The sequence below is a fragment of the Palaemon carinicauda genome, chromosome 26, assembly GCF_036898095.1.
Source record: "Palaemon carinicauda isolate YSFRI2023 chromosome 26, ASM3689809v2, whole genome shotgun sequence".
NCBI classification, from domain to species: Eukaryota; Metazoa; Arthropoda; class Malacostraca; order Decapoda; family Palaemonidae; genus Palaemon; species Palaemon carinicauda.
The window spans coordinates 44,078,288-44,105,535 of NC_090750.1; positions in this window are offsets into that span (position 1 = coordinate 44,078,288).

Below are 27,248 nucleotides of genomic sequence, written 5' to 3' on the forward strand. Positions count from 1 at the left end.
GTACAGCATTAAAAATCTCCCGCATTATTAACAACTGTGAAAAAAACTGACTAGAAGGTACATGTAATTCCCCCCGATTAATGCTTGCTATCCAAGTATCATTCCTTAGCACTTCTTCAGTCTTATTTCCTAACTCAGGATGTTTTACACAAAATTTCTTTACAATATATCCACCAATGTATTTAAGAGCTTCTTCCTCGATTACTCCCCCAATATCTTTCTTTATTTCTTTATTTGCTCTCAAAAGGTCTTCTTCCTCGTCTAAAGCATCTTTCTCTAAATCAAAATCTAAATTTCTGAATATCTGCGTTGTTAGGCATATTTCTAACGCTAAGTCCTTTCTTTCGTGATAGATTCATCGTCTTTGGCTGATTCATGAGATTTTTCAACTGTGGTGATATTACACTTTTCACTTAATACTTCAATTTCCTTTCCTAGTAACATTTTTTAGCCGAAATTTAAAGTTCACAGCATGAGGATGATTATAGTGCCCACCCATTTGCCTTATACACCCAAAGATATGTTCAAGGCAATCTTGATTTAGTCTTTGTATAAGTAGGTAGTCAATACTATAAGAGCCTTTTAACATATCAAACAAAGCAATGGTAGATTTACATGATAAAATTATTCCTTTCTGAAACTTGAAAAGACTTTTTGTATTAGGATTTTTAACTCTCATAGTATTCATTACCTCGATTACCTTGAGAAGTGTACCTCTTTGTTTTTCTACATCAATACCAAAGCATTGTTTTTACCAAACTCTCCATACATGGAGGAAGAATTCATTATGTCGAACCAATCATTTATTAAAAGAATAAAATCAGTGACGGAATGAATGAATGAATAAAGTGATAATGGACACAGCGTCTCAAATTGTTTACGTTACCTCTATAGGTAGCTAACTAAGGCAACTGTCCTTTGTTTTGTTTACCCACGTGTGTGAGACGGGGAAGCTTGACGTCACAGTATGGGTGATTCACAGCTTAAGCTGCACGTTGGCTGACCTGGTATATATAGACCTTGGGTCAGACTGCCTTCCCAATCACTAATGGGTGATGGGTCACCATCTTATCCTCCAGCAGCTGGGCTCTGATCGGAGGGAGTGCTCGTCGAGAGGGTATCAAAAGTAGGCAAGCTGTCCAGTCGCTGATCAAATCTGGGAGCTATTATCTGTTGACAAAACTCTATAGTAGTCTTATAACAACAGATCAACAGTAGAGCAATATGTTTGACATTCCCTCGCTATTTTCCAGTCGTTTATAAATTCTAGCCATTCAGGTGTGAAAAAAATTCATGTCAATAAAATAACTCCGGGCAATTTTGAAATGATTACAAAAGCCAACTTCACCTGCTTAGCATGATAAAGCTGTCAAATGATCTATAGGAAAGGCAATTCAGTTTATAATTAAACCTGGCTTACTAGAGCCATATGTGTGATTACATTCTGTACAGCCGGGATTATGGGCTTTGTAAAGAGAATATTTTCTATCTAAACTAGAATTCCTCCTCCAGTTGACAGTTTGTCGTCCGCTTCGTTCAAAGATTTTCCCATATTCTTTCTTCAAGAAGTCTTTTGCTTGGCTCAACATTTTGAAAGGAAAAGCATTTTCTTTATCTCAATCCCTTCAGGTTGGCAATCTACATCTCGTCTTAAGAAATATTGAAGTAGTTAAAGCGGTTTTACACAAAAAAGTTACTTTTATATTATAAAACTTGGTTACATACCAACTAATTTCTTTGGCATTTAAGATTTGAATTATAGATAAAATAGTTCTTCTGAATATGTGAAATTATAAAAAGGATTTGAATTTCATATTATATTCTCTCTCTCTCTCTCTCTCTCTCTCTCTCTCTCTCTCTCTCTCTCTCTCTCTCTCTCTCTCTCTCTCTCATGCACACACGTATGGCTGCAATGAAAACCGAGATTTTGTTAGGTTAGACACAGCTATAAGTAGCAAATTACGACTGTGTTTACATATTTATATCTGAATTAGGATATAAACAAATAGTTATAAAATTATATTCATTATATGACCAAAATATTTATAGATTTGGTGTCCTTATTCCTGATGAAATGTCAAACACGCAAGTTTTCGGAATTGCTTTCGTCAATCATGTTTACACGACCAGAATATCTGTCAAAATATCCCAGCTGGAGTCTCCTGCTTGTCCTTCGGTCCTACCACATTTTGAAATATTTTTAAACGAGATGTTTAACCTACATTCTCCGAATAGTTAGCCCCGCTCCAGGAAATTTCTCTGTATGGACTCTTACCTGAGTTCAGGAAAAATGGAATTTCACCCATTTTATCTCTCTCTCTCTCTCTCTCTCTCTCTCTCTCTCTCTCTCTCTCTCTCTCTCTCTCTCTCTCTCTCTCTCTCTCTCTCTCTGTTGTTTTTCCTATTTGTACAATGATATTTTTCTGAGATATTGTCATCCTTCAAATAATAGAGCATTTGTTTAGAAACGATGCTTGGCAAATTACCTGTATACTCTTTTTGTAACTTTCTTTGTTATTTTCCTAGGAGGTAATAATGAAAGCAATAGAGTGGATAACAATAGAATATTTAACATAATTTAGAAATATATAGCTAAATTAAATCAATGAGCATTGATAAAAGACTAAAGGATTGCCAAACATCACTTCCCCCCCCCCCCCCCCAACACCTCATAAGAGCTCTTCTAAAGTATTTGTGGCTGGTTACTTAATCCTTTGTCTTATGCTGTGCCATCCTTGAAAACAAAGTATAATATTCATTTAGAAACGATACTTGTCAATATAATTTTTTGTCAACTTTCTTCGAATTTATTTCCGAGGATATAATAAAGGAAGTACATGTCACCTCTGAAATATACAGTTGAATTAAATCAATGAATATTGTAGTAAAAAAATACTAAAGCATTGTCATATATTTATCCCCCTTCATAAAAGCTCATCTGAGGTGCTATCACATAAGCACTGGTGACTTATCTATTGCTTTCATGCCAGAGATTGACCACACAACCCATACTCTTCTCTTAAAATTTATGCGCTGGCAAAGACATTACACAACTGTCTTCCTTAACCTCGAGGCGTGCCTCACTTTTTAAAGATGGGCATTATGAGTCCCTTTTTTATTTTTCTTGATTTAAAATAACTCGGCTCATAATGATGCCATCAATGATATATATATAAATTTATTACAACATGGATTATAGGCCAAATTAATCACCAAACTTTGCTAGAATGACTATACACCCATAAACCTTCCGTAGTCCTCAAAATAGAAATAAATAGAATTGCAACCATCCATCGATTTAATATCCATTTCAAGATATCTAAATGTAGTAATACTGTTGATAGCTCTACTTCTCATTGTTAACCCTTTACTCCTGCATGTCTTGTTTGCATAACTTCTGATATAGCAACATTGGTGTTGAAACTAGGAAAACGTGCAATTTTACTTAATGTCACAAAAACTTGTAAATCATTCTTTATGGTTTTTTTATCATTTCTAATTCTAAAGCAAGGGAAATATCCATATTCATAATTGATATGCTTATATAAAATATGAAAACTTAATACTTTGATGTAACGTAGCCAAAAGACCAATTCTTGTCTTTTTACTCCTACCCAAAATAAATTGAATGATATATAGAATAAGACTAATCTTTTTTTTTTATTATCTACAAACTGTAAAGAAAAATTACAAGTTATAAAGATGGAAACACTCTGATGTAGTTGTTATAATGTGTAAAGATTTAGATTTATGACTTCGATTCTGAAAAAAAATATATCTATATATACCTAACAGGATTTATGTCGAATGAAAAAAGGCGCTAGTGACATGATCTGACATTCAGGACCATATAAGTACATATTGTAATCACTAACGCGAAGCAAAATGGACAGTGTTTTTAGTTTTTGATAAAAAAGAAAATGTATATTATAAAACTAATATGATATTATATTCGAAACAACGAGATTCTGCTTTGATATATCCGCAACTTTGTGGATATGGTAGTTTCAGTTCGATTGGGGAATTGAATTAAATATGGTGCTCAGATAGATGAAAGTAGAACTTACATATTCCTTTTGATATATTATATATTTAGAGTTTATATTTCTCATTATATTGCGTGATAAAATATAATATTCGATTATGATATATTTTAATCTACAATATTATATTAAATAATGGATAGATAGATATATAGATAGATAGATAAATGACAATCAATTCTCAAAAGTACAGAAATGGTCCTTGGGAATGGATTATTAGTCTCTTGTATAACTGATGAATCACTTTTTACTGAAATGATACCTTTTTTGTTAGTTATTAAAACTTAGGTTTGTCAATTATCATGGAAGGCAAAAAAGCATCACACGCCCATCCTATGAAACGCCCGGTTGCTTAAATAAAAATTCCTCATGAACTTTAACCCCGGATCTGCTTGGTGCTTATTATGTAGTTAGTTGCATCAGTGTCATTCTAAAATCATACAAGTCCAACGTCTAACATGAAGAAAATAATTATAAATATTTTTAGTGAAAATATGTTACTAAATAGAAATAAAGACTATTCCTGCTCACAGAAAAAATATTTCGATAAATGACATACATCCCCGAGGTTAAAGGTGCCAAATCACCTTAAGTATTCATATTTTTCAACAGTGGTTCATATGAGTGTATGTGTGTTGGTTTTGAGGTCAAAACTTATCGGAAGCAAACAGCAATTATGACTCGCATTCCGGTCTAGAGTTTATTTGTATATTCCATTGAATTAGATGTGGTAAAAAGAAAAAAATATGTTGCCTACCTCTGTTGGTTGTATGTTAATATAAGAATAAGGAATGCTAACATCTTTCTTTTTGTTATATAATGAAAGTTTTATGTCCTTGCATCTATGCCATCCGAGAAATATTCTTAACTAATTTTGTTATGATTGATCCAGACGTTTCATCGTCCTAGAGTCTCGTATCACTATATATCTAGCCAGTTATACTAAGCTAGTCACCCATTATGTTCCGTCTATCACAGTCCTTGTTATTTTTCATAGCCGTGTCTCTCAAATTCCTACAGTATAACGTCACACGATATATTATGTAACTAACCTGCTGCTTTTACTAATATAAGAAATCGATAAATGTGAAATAAAGCCATTTGGGAATACTGGACCAGAAATAGTTTCAAATATTGTTCCTATTTCGTGTCCTCACGTTATTGACATTTCCCGAGAAAATAAAGCATCCGATGATTTCTACAAATGCTTCTCAGCATTGACTTATGGGGAGTCGATGAGTTTTCCTTTTGTGTCTTTTTTTCAGTATTTTAAGCCATTGTCCAACAGGGAGGAAAATTTATGATAGTTTTAAGGTTTCGGAGTCCGTTTTCTTCTTAAATTATGTTTGTCTGTGCAAGTCTGTTTGGACAAACACAATCAGGTGGGCGTGAGTGTTCTGGTTTTTAGTGATTTTATTTCTTTCGTATAGTTTTTTATAGTTTTTAACATTATGCTTTCTTCCAACCGGTAGTAAGAAACTGAAAAAAAATAGTATAAACACCCATTGCAAACATGGTGCTATTCATCATGAAGTTGCAAGACTCATAATAATTTCTTCTTTGACTCTTTCTCACTATATCTAAAGGTTTAAATGTTTGAATGCGACTCATGAATGGCAGAGGCAAGCTCCAGAATCCCCTACAGACTAACCATACATACATTTGATCCGTGCCCCATCCCCTCTCCGTCCATGCTATAGTAGAACCGGGGAGGGTCAGCCCAAGCCTACTGATGGTTCAGCAGGTAGAACAATAGGCACACCTACTGTATACCCGCCATTCTTAGCTCTCAAGGGAGGTAAGGGTGCAGTGACCAATGGTCACAATGACTTTGAGCGGGACTTAATCCCTGGTCTGACGATCACCAGTCAGGGATGTTAACACAGATTCTACCACAAAGTCAAAGTCAAAGTCAAAAACCTTTATTCCATTATAAAATGGTTATTCTGTTACATAACAATATAAATTATTTACATAAAATTCACAATAATTGGATTGTGAAAATTTAGGATATATATACATTCAAGTAAAATTTAAAAAATATTGCTTAAGTTTCTTTTTGAATAAATCAGAACTAACATTTATACATTTTCTTATTTCCAGAGGTAGTTTATTCCAGCAACCTGGGCCCCTTATTGCCATTGAGCGTGAACCCAAATCAGTTCGATAGCTGTCTACATATAGATTTTCATTCTGTCTGGTTAATGCATTCCTACTATTACCAACTGTAGGAAATGTGTATAGCCAGTTGGGATATTCTTTTCTCAAACTTTTAAAAACAAAAACACAAACATCGTACATACACTTTTCTTTCAATTTTATCCACTTTAATTGCTGGAGGGTTGGGGTGATGTGATCGTGTTTTTTCACCCCAATAACGGCTACTCTACCTGCAAAGTTTTGGATTTTTTGAGCTTTTTCCATGTGCATATCATTAGTTGACCCCCATATCTTAATACAGTAGTTTATTACACTCAAGACCAGACTTTCCACAATAAAAGCTCGAGTAGTATCATCAAAGTAATCTTTTACTCTACTTAAATACATTAGAATGCCACTAACTTTTCTACTCAGCTCGTCAATGTGAGTACTGAATGTCATGTACCTGTCCATGTGTAGACCTAGATTTTTCACATGTTGACTTATCTTTACTTCATCACCATCGCATTTTATTATAATGTCATTTGGAATTTTGCTAATATACTGTGAGCTACCCACAAACATGCACTGTGTTTTAGTGGCATTTAATAATAGCCCTTTTCTTAGAAAATATTTCTTAATTTTGAGCAATATTAGTTCAGCCCTTTTTATCAAGCCATCTAAATTTTCTATTTAATCAGCCAAAAGAACTTGGGTGTCATCAGCGTATTGAATTAGCAAGCAGTTTTCTATGTATTTAATCATGTCATTAACGTAGACTAAAAACAGAATTGGACCTAGGACAGATCCCTGTGGGACTCCAAATTCAACCTTTTCAATGCAAGAATTTACGTCTCCTAATCTAACTACCTGACTTCTCTCCTTCAAGTAATCCTGAAACCAGAACGTATCAATGTAATGTTCCTTAAGAGATTTACACAATTCATCATGGTTGACACTATCAAATGCCTTTGATAGGTCACATAAAATTAATATGGAAACTTTTTTTCTATCAATATTTTTATAAATTTCATCTGTTAATTTCATCAAAGCTGTTTCTGTTGATAAACCTTTACGGAATCCATGCTGAGTGTTAGAAATAAAATTATTTTTTTCTAGATGTTCCATTAACTGATTACATACAATCTTTTCTATTACTTTCGATATCACGGGAAGGATGGAAACAGGTCTATAATTACAAGGGTCGTCCTTGTCTCCTTTCTTGTGAAGAGGGTCTACGAGGGGTTGTTTCCAAATAGAAGGATATTTCCCAGTTACAATCGATGTATTTATGATAACCGTGATATAATATGCAATAACTGTAAGGGAATCTTCTAGAAAACTAGTAGGAATACCATCCGTTCCGTAAGCATTACTATAATTCAAACTCTTAACTGTTAATATTATTGTTTCTACTGTAACTGGTTGCGGTCTAAACAATCTTATATTATTGCCAAAATTATTTTGAGTGTTTCTAATATCTTCATTTTCCTACTTTTGTAGAATTTCCTGCGTTTTATCATAAGTTATTTTTCCTACATTAGCAAAGTATTGGTTAAATTGATCTGCTCTAGCTTTTGGGTTGTCGTATTCAATCTTTTTATTTGTTTTAGTAGATACAATATTATTCATAATTTTCCATGATTCTCTGCGAGATTTACTTTTCTTGATCTTGTCTTTGTTATAATAAGCTTTGGCAGTACGCATTTTCGAATTGATGAGTTTTTTTCATTTCCTTATACGAATTGTTAAGATTTTCATCATGTCTATTCTGTTTAAGCCTTTCTTGCATTTTGTCCCTTTCAATCATACTGTTTTTGAGATCATTGTCTATCCAAGGTGCACTGGGTCTCCTTATTTCCTTCGTGGTTATTGGGGCACATTTATCTAAGGCACTATTATATACTTTATTGAAAATTCCTGTTTGAATATCTGTGTCATCAGTATGCATGATTGTATCTAAAATTATTTTCTGGTCTAGCAATGTATTGCACAAAAAATCTGCAGAATAATATTTTAAACACCTAGAGGTTACCGTGACTGGTTTACGCTTTGGCTTCTTAATATCTATGATAAATGAAATATGTTCATGGTCAGCTACAATACTTGGATTTACCTCAATTTTAATGACACTTCCCTGCTTGTTTGTTATTAACACGTCTAGTAGTGTGGATGAGATGGGGCTAACTCTAGTAGGTTTATTAATCATTTGATTTAATTTGGTGACTCTTAAAATATTATGTATCTTTGCTGAACCTAACATCAAATCATCATTTAGATCACCTATTACATAAATTGATTTATTCTTTAGAGAAATCATTCTCAGACATTCCAAAATATAGTTAAAAGTATCATTTGAAGCATGCGGATGTCTATATAAGCAACCAATGATAACAGAAGGTAGCTTACGAGATTGTACAGAGAGCCAAACATCTTCTACCCCCTCTACTCTTTGAACATTAAGATTACAAATATTAACAGAAAGATTATTTTTTACATAAATACAACAACCTTCACCTCTTCCTTTGTCACATCCATATATTGTATAATTAGGAAAATCAATGAGTGAATCGACAACATTCGGGGTTAACCAAGTCTCAGTTAAACATAATACATCAATATTTCTATTTAAGAGCATTAATTCAATTTCACATATCTTACTAAGGAGAGACTGTACATTCAAATATTCTTTACACAAAAGATCGTTTTTTGGAGTCACATGATTAGCTATCCCAGTACCAATGTCCGGGACGAGCACTTCTTGTGTGACAACTCTTTAACCAAAGGCTTATACCATCGTCCTCTGATAACACTTCGATCAATTTTTTTATTTTTACAATCCACATTAGTCTAACATACCTCAATCTTACCATTATGATCAGACTATTCTAAAACTCATTGAGTCATTATTTCACTTCAGTGCATGTCCATAGGTTCCTTCTTTGAAATATTACCTTAGACCTATATGCTGAATAAACCATTTTATATATATATATATATATATATATATATATATATATATATATATATATATATATATATATATATATATATTACTGTCAATCAGCAAAAAGATGAAAATAAAGTCAAATAATTAACGTGAAGTTGTAGATGATGAATGGAGAAACATTGATTTAAAATCTCATGATAGAGACACGTGGAATCTAACTGAGGGCTTTTGCGTCAAAAGTGAAGGAGATGATGATGACGATGAATTAAGTAGTCACAATTGATCAGTCAAAAATCAGTTATAACTAAATTTGTTTAATCCAGATAATTTTTTTTTTTTTAAATCCTTTGTTATTATAGTACAATTATAGTTTTGCCTACAATACTAAGTAGCCAAATTGATAAGCGTAAGTCCAGAACATCATATCTAGTATATTTTTTAATTGTTTTTAGGTATATAATTTTCTGGCCCTGATATCGAATCTTCAAGGCTTATATTTTAAGATGCTAGTAACTAGTTGTTATTGTTGCTGGTATCAGGAAGAAAAAATAAACACTCAATAATTTAGTGCTTTAGACATCTGGCTATCTTACAGATTCTACTCATCTTATCATATGCCGTCGAGATACTATTTTGTAAAAACCCTGATGTTTGTAAAGTTAAACAACTATTAAGTTTTACAGTAATTCAGTATTAATATTTGTGCAACTACAGTAGATATTTACCAATGGTTTTAGCTTCATAGAGTACTCAACAAGACGCTTTTCAGATTTCTTTTATAGTGTTGATTGTTTATAGGAAGCAGATTTGTATAGACACACAATAAAATAAACAATTTGTAATATCATTCGAAATATTTCCATTCATATGTACTCTCTCTCTCTCTCTCTCTCTCTCTCTCTCTCTCTCTCTCTCTCTCTCTCTCTCTCTCTCTCTCTCTCTCTCTCTCAATATAATATATTCTAACAACTAGATAAAAAAGGCAGTAATTCCAATAAAAAGAATATTTTCTATCTTTGATTTACACAAAAATAGGTTTCAGATTCATCTATGAAGGACATCGAGCTATCGGATTCAATTTTATTACATTAATCTATTTTGATTTGGGTATTGAGCAAAATTATTATTATTATTATTATTATTATTATTATTATTATTATTATTATTATTATTATTATTGATATGATGATGATGATGATGATGATGATAATCAAGGGAGGATCCACTATATAGACTTGATGTAGACTGGCAGTAAAATAAGGATTTTTTTTTTCTAAAAGTCATTTTTTTGCTAGAAATTAATTTTTCCATTGTGTTAAAAAAATAAACCCTAATAATCGGAGGAAAAAGTTAAGAAAAACATATGAAAAGAAGAAAAAAAAAAGGCAAGATTTGATCGTTCTATAATGTAATTTCAAGATATGCACCAATTTTCAATACTATATCTTTAAAACTAAGGAAAAAAGATAAAAAAGGTCAATAAGCATAGTTTTGAGATACAGGCGTTCAATGTTTTACTTTTTATGTTTGTAAAGACAATATTGATAAATCCGTATTATTATGATTTTTATTCTTTTTGGGGGGATAAAAATAAACGAAAAAAAGTTATTTATCATAATTTAATCATAAATGAAGATCCGTTTGCTTAATATCTTGCTTCTTTTGGCTCCTGTCAGGCAAGGTGACCGCTCTTCCATCTACACCACTCTCTCTCTCTCTCTCTCTCTCTCTCTCTCTCTCTCTCTCTCTCTCTCTCTCTCTCTCTCTCTCCCTGTGCATCACTACCGATATTACCCACTTATGAACTCGTAATAGAGCGAATTTTCTTCTTCCTTATGTTACAAAAGAAGTTGAAATTGTCTTTTCCTCTTTGAAATGATAAAAGTCTTGCCGCAAACGAGAAAAAAACCTAAAAATAAGTGAATGTCAGAGGGTGTTCAAAGTTTTTCGCTGTATTTTTACAGACAGTATTGATAAATACTGATAATTATAAATATAATTTTCCTTTATGGAAATTAATAAATGAAAACAAAGTTATTTATAGCAATTTCATCAGAAATAAAGATCTTTCAGCTCAATATCTTGCTTCTTTTGGCTCCTGTCAGGCAAGGCGCCCGCTAATCCATCCACACCTATAGTAGTCTCTCTCTCTCTCTCTCTCTCTCTCTCTCTCTCTCTCTCTCTCTCTCTCTCTCAATATAATACTACCGATATTACCCACTTCTGAACTCTTAGTAGAGCAAAATATCTTCTTCCTTATGATAGCAAGATGTTGAAATTGTCTTTTCCTCTTTGAACTGATAAATTTCTTGCCGAAACCGAGAAGAACAAAGGTAAAAATAAGTGACTGTCAGAGGTCAAACTTAGACATGTACTCTCTGTCTAGGAGGTTTATGGTAGGACTAGGGGGCAAAGCGTGTAATTTACCGAGTAATATATCGTCTTGTGACTCGTGGAAGCTGTACATATGCCATTGTTCACAATACCTTTTACATTAATATGTAATAATTATCAAAATTTACGATAACAAGAAACACTTAATTTTCATGTAGGGACAGTTTCATATATTGTTACCATTTCGTGTACTCACGTTATTGACATTTCCCGAGAAGATTAAGCATCCGATGATTTCTACAAATGCTTCTCGGCGAAAAGACTGTCAGTCACATGTAGGGAGTCGCGGAGTTTTTCTGTTCTCATGGTTTATTTCAGTAGTTGAAGAAATTGTCCAAAATAAAAGTCAAATTATGATATTATTAAGGTTTACGAGTTTATTATCATTTGTATATTCTGTGTCTGTGCAATCGGTTTGGACAAATTCAATATGGGGTGTCTTTTATCTTGTTTTAATTTTTCAGCATTACGCTTCCTTCTATCCAGTACTGGAAACTTGAAAAAAAATAGTATAAAAATACATACATTATTCCTTATTATATTCAGAATTCTGGAAAGAACAATTAATTGTTAACTTAATCCAGTAAAAATGTTTAGCTAATACAATTTTGGGTATCCAGAGGGCCGTGGGAAAATTCCTTAGGTAAAAGGGTTGGAAATAACTGTTCTAGATACTAGTTAATAATTTCTACTGTTACTGATTTCTGGAAGAGAAAAAAACCATACCGTTTCTAGTTTATTGTTTTAGACGACAGATTTTATTCATAGGTGTAATTGAAATTGAGATACATGATCTCCGTAAAGTTGAACTACAATTTGCAGATTAGATTTAAATCCCTTGCTCTTTACAAATGGTTTTCGCTATATGAAGTATTCAACGACACACTTCAAAGATTACTTTTACTGTATAGTAATGACTGTTCACCAGAAGCCCAATTGAAGCCGCATAATAAAATAGACGCCTCGACACAGTCTTCATAATCTTTCAATAAATTGTATTACAATTTTCTAATTCTCTCTCTCTCTCTCTCTCTCTCTCTCTCTCTCTCTCTCTCTCTCTCTCTCTCTCTCTCTCTCTCCTCACAATATGTTCCAACAACGAAATTAAAGCGAGAGGAATTCTAATAAAACGAATATTTTCTTTCTTTGATCTACGCATAAACAGAGTTAGGCTGGATATATGGACGGCTAGCGTGCTAATGGCTTGAATTTATTTCATTAATATAATTCTATTTATATTTTGCGTGAAATATTATTATTATTATTCTGATTCTGATTATTATTATTATCATTATTATTATTATTATTATTATTATTATTATTATTATTATTATTGTTATTATTATTATTATATATTTCTATTTCTATTTTGCGTGAAATATTATTATTATTATTCTGATTCTCATTATTGTTATCATTCTTCTTCTTCTTCTTCTTCTTCTTCTTCTTCTTCTTCTTCTTCTTCTTCTTATTATTATTATTATTATTATTATTATTATTATTATTATTTATATAGTAAATACTCTTTAAAGAATGTTTTGTTGAGGACAATGGCTGCCTCAGTAACATTTATTTTGTATTCTATATTTTCAATAGCTCTGATTATCTTCTCTAAATTACTGCATTCTGTTTCATAAAGAAGGAAATTTTTTATAACGGGTAGAAAAAAATCAGGTTAAGTCCCGAACTTTGTATTAAAGCATGGATTCGTTACCTACCCTGAATTTGTCTACCAATTATAAAGAATGACCCTTGCGCAGCTACTGCCGGAATGCAGTAATTCACTGAAGATAAGCATAGCTAATGGGAAGATATAATACAAAATAAATATTATTTTCTTTATATATAAGTAATAATATTATTTTCACAATTATTATTATTATTATTATTATTATTTTTATTATTATTATCATTATTATTATTATTATTATTATTATTATAATATTAATAATAATAATAATAATGATTATCATTATTATTTTTATTGTTATTATTATTATTATTATTATTATTATTATTATTATTATTATTATTATTATTATTATTATTATTTCTGCCGTATATGACGTTATTAACTTTTTACCACTCGCTAGTCTACCATACCATGAGTATGTATATCTTCATATCCGGAAGGGGATGGAGGGGTCTCAATTTCCGAAATCAACTTGAAAAGTATTAAGGTAATTATGAATAACGTCCTTCTGTACATTATGAAATTACAGCAGGATACAAATAATAGTCTTTCATGGATATTCATAACACCTTAACTTTGCTTAAATTTGATAACCTTTATAAGTAACATAAGATTTCTGACCCTTGTTCATGAAATAAATCCCCCGGCAGTTCGTTTAGAGTTCGAGAAGTTTGTAATTTTCAAAGTTGTAAGCTCTTTAACGAGCTGCCCGATGATCATTTGGAACCCCAAAAGGGCTACTCTCTCAAAATTAGTTAAAAGCGTTTTTCTTTATTCAGCTACATATTAGTATTTGTTCTGTGATAGAATTGGATTGCACGTTTTCTGTCTTATTTTCATAGTTGCTGTTTTATGTATGGTCCTCTGTTTTCATATTTATAGTTGCCATTTCTACTTGCAATCAAATTCTAATATTTAGTCCTAATTCTAATTCCAAATAGTAGATAATCATCTTATCAAATTGTAAGTTTCTAGGACAAATTTTACTTTTAGTTATATCTACAAAAGCAGGTTAAAACCCCTATCTACTTCATATGGTATGAAAGTATATAGGAATAATAGCACATAGGTGGAAACAGTGCACCTTGCTGTAACCATACTATGTATGGTCCGTGGCATATTATTATATCCTCCATATTCACGTTTATTATGATGTGAGTTTTATTAAAGTAATATCTATTTTGTATTTATTTGGCAGTAAGGTCTCCCAACAAAGAACAATATAACGAAAATAACAAGGCAATTCTATGAACTTATTTGTATGCGTAATATCACACCAAATTTTGGAATAAAAAAAGAATATTGTATTTTTATGTCTGCTCTCATTTACGTGAATAGAATAAAAATTAAGAATATGATTTTATATATCATTTGAAAGTATATCTATATAGCTTTTGCTGAAAAAATATAGATTATTGTATTTCAAACAATTATATTATCTTTTAGTATCACGTTAGTAGTACTTTGTAAATTCTTTCCCATACTACATTTGATAAATTTATCAATATATATATATATATATATATATATATAGCCTATATATATATAAATATATATAGATAGATATATATATATATATATATATATATATATATATATATATATGAATAACTATGGCCTCCAAATTCTTGGATTAGCTGAAACTAACTGGAACGGACTTGGTAGCTTCAGAACAGATGGAAATCATCATGTCATCTTTTCTGGTAAAGAAGATGGATACAGCCATGGAGTTGCTGTAATCCTAGGAAAAGAAGCATCTAAAGCTCTAATTGGCTACAGCCCAATCAGCGACCGAATTCTAAAACTAAGAATCCAAGCAAAACCACATAACATTACTATTGTTCAGTGCTATGCTCCAACTAGCACAGCGAATGAGGACGAAATAAATAGCTTCTATGACAGCCTCCAAGAAACTATAGACTCCATACCAAATCGTGATTTGCAGGTAATTATGGGAGATATGAATGCCAAAGTAGGCAAGAACTCGACACCTAACAAAACTTGTGGCCGCTTTGGACTAGGAGAGCAAAACGAACGTGGAGAGAGACTCATAGAATTTTATAGTGCCAACAACATGCTGATTACAAACACAATGTTTGAACACCATCCTCGCCATCTCTACACTTGGACGTCTCCAGACATGAAAACCCGCAACCAAATTGACTATATCATCTTGAACCAAAAATGGAAAAGTTGTGTAAAAAATGTTAAAACTAGACCTGGAGCAGACTGTAATAGCGACCACCAACTCCTGGCTGCCGAGATCAAACTACAACTTAAGAAATTGACACAACCACCTCAACCAATTCGTTTTGACTACAAAACCCTTGATAACAATTATTCTGTTAAAATTTCAAATAGCTTTGAGGCTCTTTTACAATGTGAAGACGAAAAAAACCCAAACGAACTGTGGAACGAAGGAAAGGATATCTTTCTAAAAGTTGCAGGAGAAACCATTACCAAGAAAACCAACAAAAGGAATCAATGGATATCAGAAGAAACCATAAAAGAAGTTGAGCTTAGAAGGCAACTCTAAGCAAAAGGGATCAATGATCCTGTTGAGGAAACAATTTACAGACAACAGAACTCCAAAATTCAACAGATGATTCGGAAAGACAAGGAAAAGCATACAAGAACAATGCCAAAGGATTGAAGTAAATTCCATTAACAACTCTACCAAAGAAATGTACAATGGTGTGAAAAACCTCACCAAGAAATTCAAACCATCTGTTGACACCATCAAAGATGAAGTTGACCTAATCCTTTGTGACAGAGAGGAAGTCAAAGACAGATGGAAAGAATACTGCACAAATCTCTACAAAAGAAATTAATCCATTGTAACACCAGTCCTATACGGGCAAGTGTCTTCAGAACCAGAACCACCTCCTCTGATTGATGAGATTAGAGAAGCTATCAAAGAACTCAAACTTGGAAAGAGTCCAGGAAACGATCAGGTCACAACCGAAATGATAAAGAATGGAGGTGAGAACGTCGAGATAGTCTACCACAGGCTCTGCAAAAAAATCTGGATCGAAAACAAATGGCCAGACGATTGGGGGGAGTCAGTCTTTGTCCCCATCCCTAAGAAAGGTGACACCCTTAAATGCAGCAATAATAGGACAATCTCCCTCATTAGTCACAGTAGCAAAATTCTTTTGAAAATCATGGCTAAGAGAATGGCAAACAAACTGAACGAAGAAATCGCTGACGAACAAGCAGGATTCCGTCCTGGGAAAGGCACCAGAGACCAAATCATGAATCTCAAGATGATCCTTGAAAAAAACAGAGAACGAGGAATCGACGTATTCCTTTGTTTTATTGACTACACTAAAGCCTTTGATACAGTTGCACATGACATCTTATGGAACGACATGTACTCTATGGGTTTTCCACCTTATGTCATCTCACTTCTGAAAGCACTGTACAATCAACAGAAAGCAGCAGTGCGAACATCTTATGGCCTAACGGATTGGTTTAACATCGGACAAGGTGTCAGACAAGGATGCATTGTTTCTCCCCACCTCTTTAACATCTACTCGGAAACCATAATGAGAAATGCGCTTGAAGACTACGAAGGAGGCATAACTGTTGGAGGACAAAAGATCACTAATCTCAGATATGCCGACGATGTGGTTTTAATCGCTGGAAGTATGGAGGACCTCCAAACATTAGTATCAAAAGTAAAAGCTGAGAGTGAAAAAGTGGGACTGTACCTAAATGCTAAGAAAACAAAGGTCATGAAGTGTCAAAAAGCCCCGTCTGATCAAGAAATCCTACTAGACGGAGTTGCCCTAGATAATGTCACTGAATTTACTTACCTTGGAGCAACTTTCACCAATAATGAAGACGACTCCCAAGAGATCAAAAGAAGAATTGGTATTGCAAAGAATGCAACCATCGCACCAAGCAATGTTTGGAAAGACAGGCATATCACTCTAAACACAAAAAAAGCGGCTTCTCAAATCACTTGTTTTCCCCATCGCATCATACTTCTCAGAATGTTGGGTTTTAAAAGCTACAGATCGGAAAAGATTAGAAAGTTTTGAACTATGGTGTTACAGAAGAGTCCTTAGGATAAGCTGGATTGAGAAAAAGACTAACGTGGAAGTTCTACAAAAGATCAATATCGAAAAAAGATTACTTGACATTTTGGATGAAAGAAAACTAACTTTTATTGGACACCAGGTTCGGAAACACAATACTCTGGAAAGAACGCTACTAATTGGATCAGTCTATGGTACAAGAACGAGAGGAAGACCTAAAACTAGATTGAGTGACAATATCATGGAGAGGTGCGGGCTAACGATGGTGGAGTTGGAAAGGAAGGCTCAAGACCGGAATGAATGGAGAAGCTTTGTGCAGAGGGCCACGGCCGTTCGACATCGAACACCCCGTACTTGATGATGATGATGATATATATATATATATATATATATATATATATATATATATATATATATATATATATATATATATGTATATGTTTATACACACACACACACACACATATATATATATATATATATATATATATATATATATATATATATATGTATATGTTTATACACACACACACACACACACATATATATATATATATATATATATATATATATATATATATATATATATATTACATATATTTATATGTATGTATGTATATATATATATATATATATATATATATATAAATCAATAAAATATATACACATATGTGTATGTACATATGTCTATATTTTGAAGAAATTTTATTTGGGCGTTAAATATAGTATGTTCATATTGCGATGTGAAAGGAACACTGCAACGTAAATAATGATATCAACACAACCAATAAAAACAAAAAAAAAAAAAAAAAAAACAATTCCATGATATTTCTTCGAAGTTTGGGAAAACCCGATAAACTAGTTATTACAGTTGTGTCAATATATCAGGGAATGGAATACTTCTTTTAATCACTTCCGTGACATAAAATAAACATTTCCTCGTCAATTATTTATACATGTTCACTTATTTTTTGATATTTCATATACTTTAGGATTCATATAGTTGTTGTAGAGTGACATTAAACAATAAAGAGACATATTAGAAATATTCCATGGAATGAGTAAAGTCCCCATCTGTATATGTATACAGAATTATGTTCACATAATTCTTGTTTCAGAAACGAGAATCTTTTATTTATTGATCACTTATTATTTACATGCACAAGAAGTCTGTATAATATAGAGTCTAATATTTCCATAGGAATAAAATAATTTATTCTAAATAGTTAAAATGTATTTGATAATCTTTCTATCTATAATAGGTTTTGTGAAAACATTCCAGGATTTTTTTTTTACAATGAAATACTCTTTTTTTTCTCTATATATATTTATATATGGTAATAGTTGTGAAGGATAGTTTACTATATTGTAAAAAAAGAAAGAAAAGCGGCAAGTGAGCTTTCTATTGTAGAAGTTTATGGCACTAAAACGCTTACTAAAAAGAAAAAATTTTATGGTGTTCAAGTGTGAGTAATTTGCTCTCTCTCTCTCTCTCTCTCTCTCTCTCTCTCTCTCTCTCTCTCTCTCTCTCTCTCTCTCTCTCTCTCTATATATATATATATATATATATATATTTATATATATGTATATATATATATATATATATATATATATATATATATATATATATATATATTGAGGTATATACACACACACACACACACACACACACATATATATATATATATATATATATATATATATATATATATATATATATTGAGGTATATAAACACATAAATATATGTATATATATATATATATATATATATATATATATATATATATATATATATATATATAGAAACACCAAATATCATATAAACATCAATCCTGTTTTCTCTATGTAGGTTTTCTTCTGTAAAAAAAGTATGGACATTTTCATACAATGAATAAAAAAGAAAACCTATCATGGTGAATATGGAAACATAAAAACATTTTCAAAGCAACATTGAATGAACGTGTGGTAGTGAAAGAGGTTGTTAGACGCGAAAAGTCCAAGGGGGAAATGAAAGAATGGTTTCAACTTAAAGTTTTATCACGAAATGAAATAGACATGAAGAAGAGAGAGACATTACGAAGTCTAAAAAAAGAATAATTAAAAAAAAAAATAATGAAAAAAAATAAATAAATAAAACCATTTTTCAGGGGAACATGGAAATTTTTTACTTTTGTAACTATTCAAGACTTTGCAAAAATGAATATTCGAATAGAATGGGAGTTTTTCCTCAGAACATGTTGTTGCGGGTATTCCATTTGTCTGTTCATGCGCTTTTGAAATTGTGTTTGAAAGGTATCTTTCCTCTCATTGAATTTGCGTACATATTTTTTCCCTCTTGGTTTTTCTTACTCTTTTTTTTTTTTTTTTTTTTTTTATCTTGCATGATCTATAGATAAAATATTATTGGCCTCGCTGTGTGTGCTTGTCTGCGCGTGTGTATGTAGATTTGCATTTGTGTAAGTTTCAGTGAATTTGGGCTTAGTTTCATAAAATATTTTATTAAAATGATGTGTTCACATTCTGTGTTTACAGTAGATTGTAATTACCAGTTTGGTTTGGAAAAGTTTACAGTATTTGTTCATCTTTTGCCTAAGAACACACACTCTCTAAAGCATCATTAAAACTGAAAGTAGAGGTTTTTCTGATCAACACAATACAAATTGAGCAAGCAATGGCCGATATCCATGGGCTATTGAAGGATCTGGGAGCATTCAAATTACTGAGGAAAAATTGGGAGGGACACTATCATTATCATCACTTGCTAAGCTACAACCCTAGTTAAAAAAGCAGGATGCTATAAGCCCAGGGGCTCCAACAGGGAAAATAGTTCAGTGAGGAAAGGGAACAAGGAAAAATAAAATATTTTAAGAAGAACAACAACATTAAAATAAATATCACTTTATAAACTATAAAAACTTTAACAAACCAAGAGGAAGAGAAATAAGATATAAGATAGAACAGTGTGCTCGAGTGTACCCGCAAGCAAGAGAACTCTAACCCAAGACAGTGGAAGACCATGGTACAGAGGCTATGGCACTACCCAAGATGGTTTGATTTTGGAGTGTCCTTCTCCTAGAAGAGCTGCTTACCATAGCCAAAGAGTCTCTTCTACCCTTACAAAGAGGAAATTGGCCCCTGAACAATTACAGTGCAGTAAGAAGAATTGTTTGGTAATCTCAGTGTTGTCAGGTGTATGAGGACAGAGGAGAATACAGTATGTAAAGAATAGGGACGTGGAGAGAATTCTCCCGACTTATGATGCTTTGGCCGAAAATCTCCTAAGGAGATTCTTCCAAGCAAGCATCTGTGCATCAGATCCTATGTCTTTGATTCCACCAAACCACCCAAATAGCCATGGATGTACGGAAGAAGACAGCTTCAGCTAACTGCTTCCCATTTCGATCATGCCACCCATCGCCAAACATTTATTCCACCTGGCTGTGAAGTGCACTTCCCCAAAAGCTGAAATGCACAAGTCAATGCAATTGTACATCGAAAAGTAGAACAATTTCCAGTAAAAACAAATATTCATGGGTTTTGGTTGATTTGAAGGTAATTTCCCAATTAAAGATATAGTTCAAGGAGACTTTTCAAGAAATTATGTGTACATTTACTTGAAGGTAGGACTCAATATAAGATGAGTCATGCTCCAATTATGTTTATTTTATCTTTTTTTTTCTCCTAATTACCCACCACATATACAAGCCTAGGATAGAGACGAGAATCACTATTTTAGGTACAATGGTACAAATATTATGAGTCTTATCTCGGGGGTGGCTGAAAATTGGCCGCCATCCTGGATTCTGGTTGCCATACAGATTTATTTATATGGCTGGTTAATGCACGAAACAAAATTTTATAAACACTTGTCTTGAAATTATTACGGAAAACGAAAATTATTCATCAATTTCAAATGACTGAAAAGGGAGTACACTAGTAACACATAATATATTTACTGGTCTAAGACATGTGTAACGTAGGATATTTATTATTATTATTATTGTTATTATTATTATTATTATTATTATTAGTAGTAGTAGTAGTAGTAGTAGTAGTAGTAGTAGTAGTTGTAATGTTATTATTATTATTATTATTATTATTATTATTATTATTATTACTGCTCTCTAAGCTATAACCATAGTTGGAAAAGAAAGAATGCTATAAGCCCTAAGGCTCCATCAAGAAAAATAGCCCAGTGAGGATAGGAAACAAGGAAATAAGTAAACTACAACAAAAATTCAATATGTAAAAAATATTAAAATAGAGTATACACACACACACACACACACACACACATATATATATATATATATATATATATATATATATATTCAAATAAGCCATATATATTCGTGGCCAAGTGGCTTAGTCACTGTCTATACAACCTTGCCTACCAGGGTTCGATTCCCGGCCGGAACCAAGCTCTTGTCTTTGTGTGATTTCGCCTGGGGCTCCGATCCCGAGGTCTTTAAGAGAATCCAGACATTAATGTATCAAAAATATATTGGCTTATTTGAATATGAAAAACACGTCTAAATGTGCAAAATTTATCATATATATATATATATATATATATATATATATATATATATACGTATATATATATATATATATATATATATATATATATATATATATATATATATATATATATAGACACTATCACCTCTCTCATTTAATTCCTAAGATATTCATCTTATCCTTCAAAATCTCTTTTTAGACGAACTGCTTGTTTGCTTATATCCGTGAAAAGATATTTACAGGACAGATAAATGACTCGCTGCATTTTAAAACCTTTCTGTGACCACATAATTTAACAGGGCTCTCGGTTCTAAGATGGAAGTGAAAATGCATTCTCGCACTCATTCCCGGAAGTATTGCATTATCTCACCCATTCCCTGACGTATAAAAAGAAAATCACTTTTTTTATGTCACACATTTTGTATGTCAATAGGAGATTCTGTTTTCTCATTTTGCTTTATGTTTGACATATTACATTATGAAAAAGGAGGAGGACGAGTCCGCTTTGTTGAAATTTATTAATGAAGTGAAGCTTTACTTCGTTTTTTTTTTTCTTTTGTTACTTTTTCATTCCAAAATTTATTGCTCTAGTCAACAGAGTCAGAAAAACTTATTTTTTGGTCCTGTGTTTTAGAGGTTTATGTATCTGTTTATAAGGTTCATTTTTTATTTTTTGTTTTTTTTTTTTTTTGTGGGGGGGGTAGGTGTAGTTTTCATAAATCCCAAACAATATCTAGTTTATGAGTGAGAATTGAAAAGGTTTTTCGATAGAGAATGTTTCTCTCAACCCACAATCTTGCACTTTTATTCATATAATGTAACAAACACAGATCGGACAATTTCTTTGATTGTCAGAAATTTTGGAAATATACCAATATAGCTTCGATTTTTTTTTTTATTTACATTTTACGGCAATATGTATATTAGGATGAACAATACAGTTCAATAAAGAGAGTTGTTTAAAAGAAACAATCAATTTGTTAAATAATACCCAAATGAAATGGGACAGTTTGGATCCAGATTTATTGCAAAGGATCTACGTTTCAATTTGTATAATCATAATTGAGTATTAATTGCACGCATCTATAACTCGATAACTAAAGAATATAGCCAATTCATCTTAATGTGAATTTTAGAGTAATAATAGTTATATATATATATATATATATATATATATATATATATATATATATATACATATATAATTATATATATATATATAATTGTATATATTTATTTATTATATATGTAAATAAATATATGAATATATATATAATATTTATATATATATACATATATATATATATATATATATATATACTTACACACACAAGACCATATATATATATATATATATATATATATATATATATACATGTGTGTGCGTGTAATGGGAGTTGAGCTATGAAACAAAAAAAATAGCAACATTGATGATTAAGCAATCTAAATTAGAGGATATTCTATAAACCAGTAAGAATGAGAGTTGTATAATGGCCGGACATCTAATGAAAATTATAGATAATAGATGAAGATCAAGAATAACAGAATGGGTTCCTAAGTATTGAAAAATGAACAAGCGAATGAAAAAAAGAGGATGGATTAATTAGCTAAGAAAGTTTACAAGTACAAACTGCCATAGAGATACCAAAACAGATTAGCGTGTAAGGACATGTCGGAGGTCTTCGTCTATCAGTGGACCTGTTACGACAGATAATATATATATAAATATATATATATATATATATATTAATATACATATATATACATATATATATATGCTATATATATACATATATATATATATATATACATATGTATATATATACATATATATATATATATATATATATATATATATATATACTGTATATATATATATATATATATATACACATATATATATATATGTTTATATCTATATATATATATGTATATATATATATATATATGTATATATATATATATATATATATATATATATATATATATATATATATATGTTTATATCTATATCTATATATATATATATAAATATATGTAGATAGATAGATATTTATTTACATATATATATATAGTATATATACATATATATATATATATATAGATATATATATATATATATATATATATATATATATATATATATATATATATATATATATTTATATATATGTTTATATTAATATATATATATATATATAAATATATATATATGCATATATATGTATATATACATAATATATATATATATATATATATATATATATATATATATACATATATATATATACATATGTATATATATGTATGAATAAATAAATATATATACATATATATATATATGTGTGTGTATATATGATATAAATATGTATATGTATATATATATATGTATATACAATATATATATATATATGTGTGTGTGTGTGTGTGTGTGTGTTTGTGTATATATGGGGTCCTTTGACTGGCCAGACAGTACTAAATTGGAGTCTTCTCTCTGGTTACGGTTCATCTTCCTTTTGCCTACACATACACCAAATAGTCTGGCCTATTCATAACAGATTCTCCTCTGTCGTCGTACACCTGACAACACTGAGATTACCAAACAATTCGTTTTCACCCTAGAGGTTAACTACTGCATTCTAATTGTTCAGTGGCTACTTTCCTCTTGGTAAGGGTAGAAGAGACTCTTTGGCTATGGTGAGCAGGTCGTCTAGGAGAAGGGCACTCCAAAATCAAACCATTGTTCTCTAGTCATGGGTAGTGCCATAGCCTCTGTACCAACCAAGAGTTCTCTTGCTTGAGGGTACAATCGGGCACACTAGTCTATCTAATTTATCTTCCCTTTGCATTGTTAAAGTATTTATAGTTTATAATTTAGTGTTACTGTTCTTGAAATATTTTATTTTTCTTTGTTTCCTTTCCTCACTGGGCTATTTCCCCTGTTGGAGCCCCTGGGCTTATAGCATCCTGCTTTTCCAACTAGGGTTATAGCTTAGCAAGTAATAATGATAATAATAATATATATATATATATATATATATATATATATATATATATATATATATGTGTGTGTGTGTGTGTGTGTGTTTATGTAACTACTATACCTTGACGGCTTCCTTTCCGGTACCATTCAGCACTTGACCCCCGCCCCCCCCCCCTCTACAGGACCTCCGCTGTTGTTTAACCTTCTTCATTCAGAGTATTTGAAATTTCATAACCCGTATTGTTCATTTACTGTTAAATCGTCACACTTATACGACTCGCATTATACGAAAGTCTTGTTTCCACTTGAAAGTCTTGATGTCTTCAATCGTTCGGATATCCTGCCGGAGCTTATTTTATAGTCTCGAGGCAGCATATTTAAAGTCTCTGGATCCTTCAGTAGACATATCTAGGTTCTAATATTTTGAAATCATCTGTAACTATTCTCGTGTCGACTCTATTTGTTGGCTGCGCAATATGTAGCAATTCTTTTAAGTATTTTGGACGACCGGTTCTGATAATTTGGTGGGTTATTGTACATATTTTAAATTCAATTCTCACTTTATTTGGTAGCCATTGTAAATCAGTTATTATCGGGGGTGATCTTTTCTAGGTGGGACACCTTTTAATCAGTCTTGCTCCTCTGTTTATTATTTTTTGTAATCTTTTAATTTGCATTTGATAAATTGTAATAGATGAAGTTGCAGTAGTCAATTCTGGTAATAAAACAGCTTATCACAAGCTCTGTACAGAATCATACAGGTACTTTTTTATAAACGAAATATTTCTTAGATGATAACCCTCTGTTTTTACTATACTATTTATTTGGGCCTTTGGAGACAGGTTACAGTCAAGAAATCCACCTAGATCACGAACTTTACTAGATATATCGGCACGAGTCATTATTTATGTTCATTTGAATATCACACATGCTTTCACTCAATTTCTTTTACCCACCGCCATGAACTCAGTTTTGTTCTCATCTAATTTTAGTTGTTTAAATGTCATCCATTCTCTAACACTATCAAGGATTCGGTTTAGAGTTTCAGAAGTGTCATCTATATCATATATGGAGAAGTAAAATTGTGTGTCATCCGCAAATAGTTTGGACTTCACACCATGCCTTTGTAGTATTTTCGAAAGACCAATAGTATATATGCAGAACAATAATTGGGCCAAGTACCCCTCTGTTTAGAGTTCATATGATAACGGTTTCCAATTTGTACACAGTAATTTCTACCAACCAAGTTGTATTTTAGGCATTCGAAAGCTTGATATTCATCACAGATGGACCGTATATTATTTAGTAGTTCATGCACAATTGTATCAAAATGGGCACTGAGATCGAGTAATATTGAAATTACACATTTATCTTCATCCATCATTTTCAGCATATCATTTACAACAGAGCAGTATAGTTTTCTGTAAGCAGATCAGGTTTTCAGGCAAAGCTTCTGTTACTTCTAAGTGACTAACTAGTTGTTAAAGAATTACATATTCAAGCACTTTTGAGATAAAGGATAGATTTGATAAAGGTCTATATGAGCTTAATTCCTGGTTGTCCAGAGCATTTTTCAGAACTGGTGTGACTATAGCCATTTTCTTAGATTTAGGAAACTTGCATTCATCACTGCTTGCATTTGCTATTCTTATTATTTTTTTCGGCTAGACTAGAAAAGTTTCTCTCTCCAATTACTTTAGATATTGGCATATGGTCGATCGCGCAGTTTGCTTTCTTTGCTCTCTTGATAATCCTGGTGATGTCATCTTGTATTATGTTGTTAAATCTTATTAATTTTGTCAGCGTGCCTGGTGTATCATTAATCTGATGTTGAGTATTTACAAATGACCTGATTATATATTCAATTTTGTTTTTAAAGAATACTAGAAATTTATTTGCTAGTTTCTGGTCACTGTATACATCAGGTAGCTTCTTTTCTTTTACATTTCCCATAATGGCATTCAGGAGACGATATAATTTGTTTATGTTTGTTGCTACTTCGACGATCTTTCTCTTATAATATTCATATTTTTCCTTGTTAGTGGGTAGTTACATTGACACGTAGTAGTTTTGTAGTTTACCCCTGTACTTTCAGCTTTTAACCTATTCCACTTTCTTTCTTTAAGTCTTTTTCCCTCTTTTTTACTAGTCTCTCCCTCAAACAAAGGAGATTGGTCTTTTACAGTTATAGTCTTTTCCATTGGTGGGCACATAGTATCATATTCACTTTTACTCGCATTGTCATAAGTGGTCGTAAGACAGTTAACGCACTTAGCTCCCATAAGAGGTTGGTCATCATGATCACAGGGAATGTCGTTAGCATCATTTATTTTCTTTTAACTTCGTCTATAAATACGGTAAGAGAAAAATGTTATTTATGTCTCAAGTTTATTTTCTTTACTATTGGATGTTTCTGTAGAGGTAGACTAAACGTAATAAATTTGTGCACTGGGGAGATAGCACATCTCTCTTCAACATTTA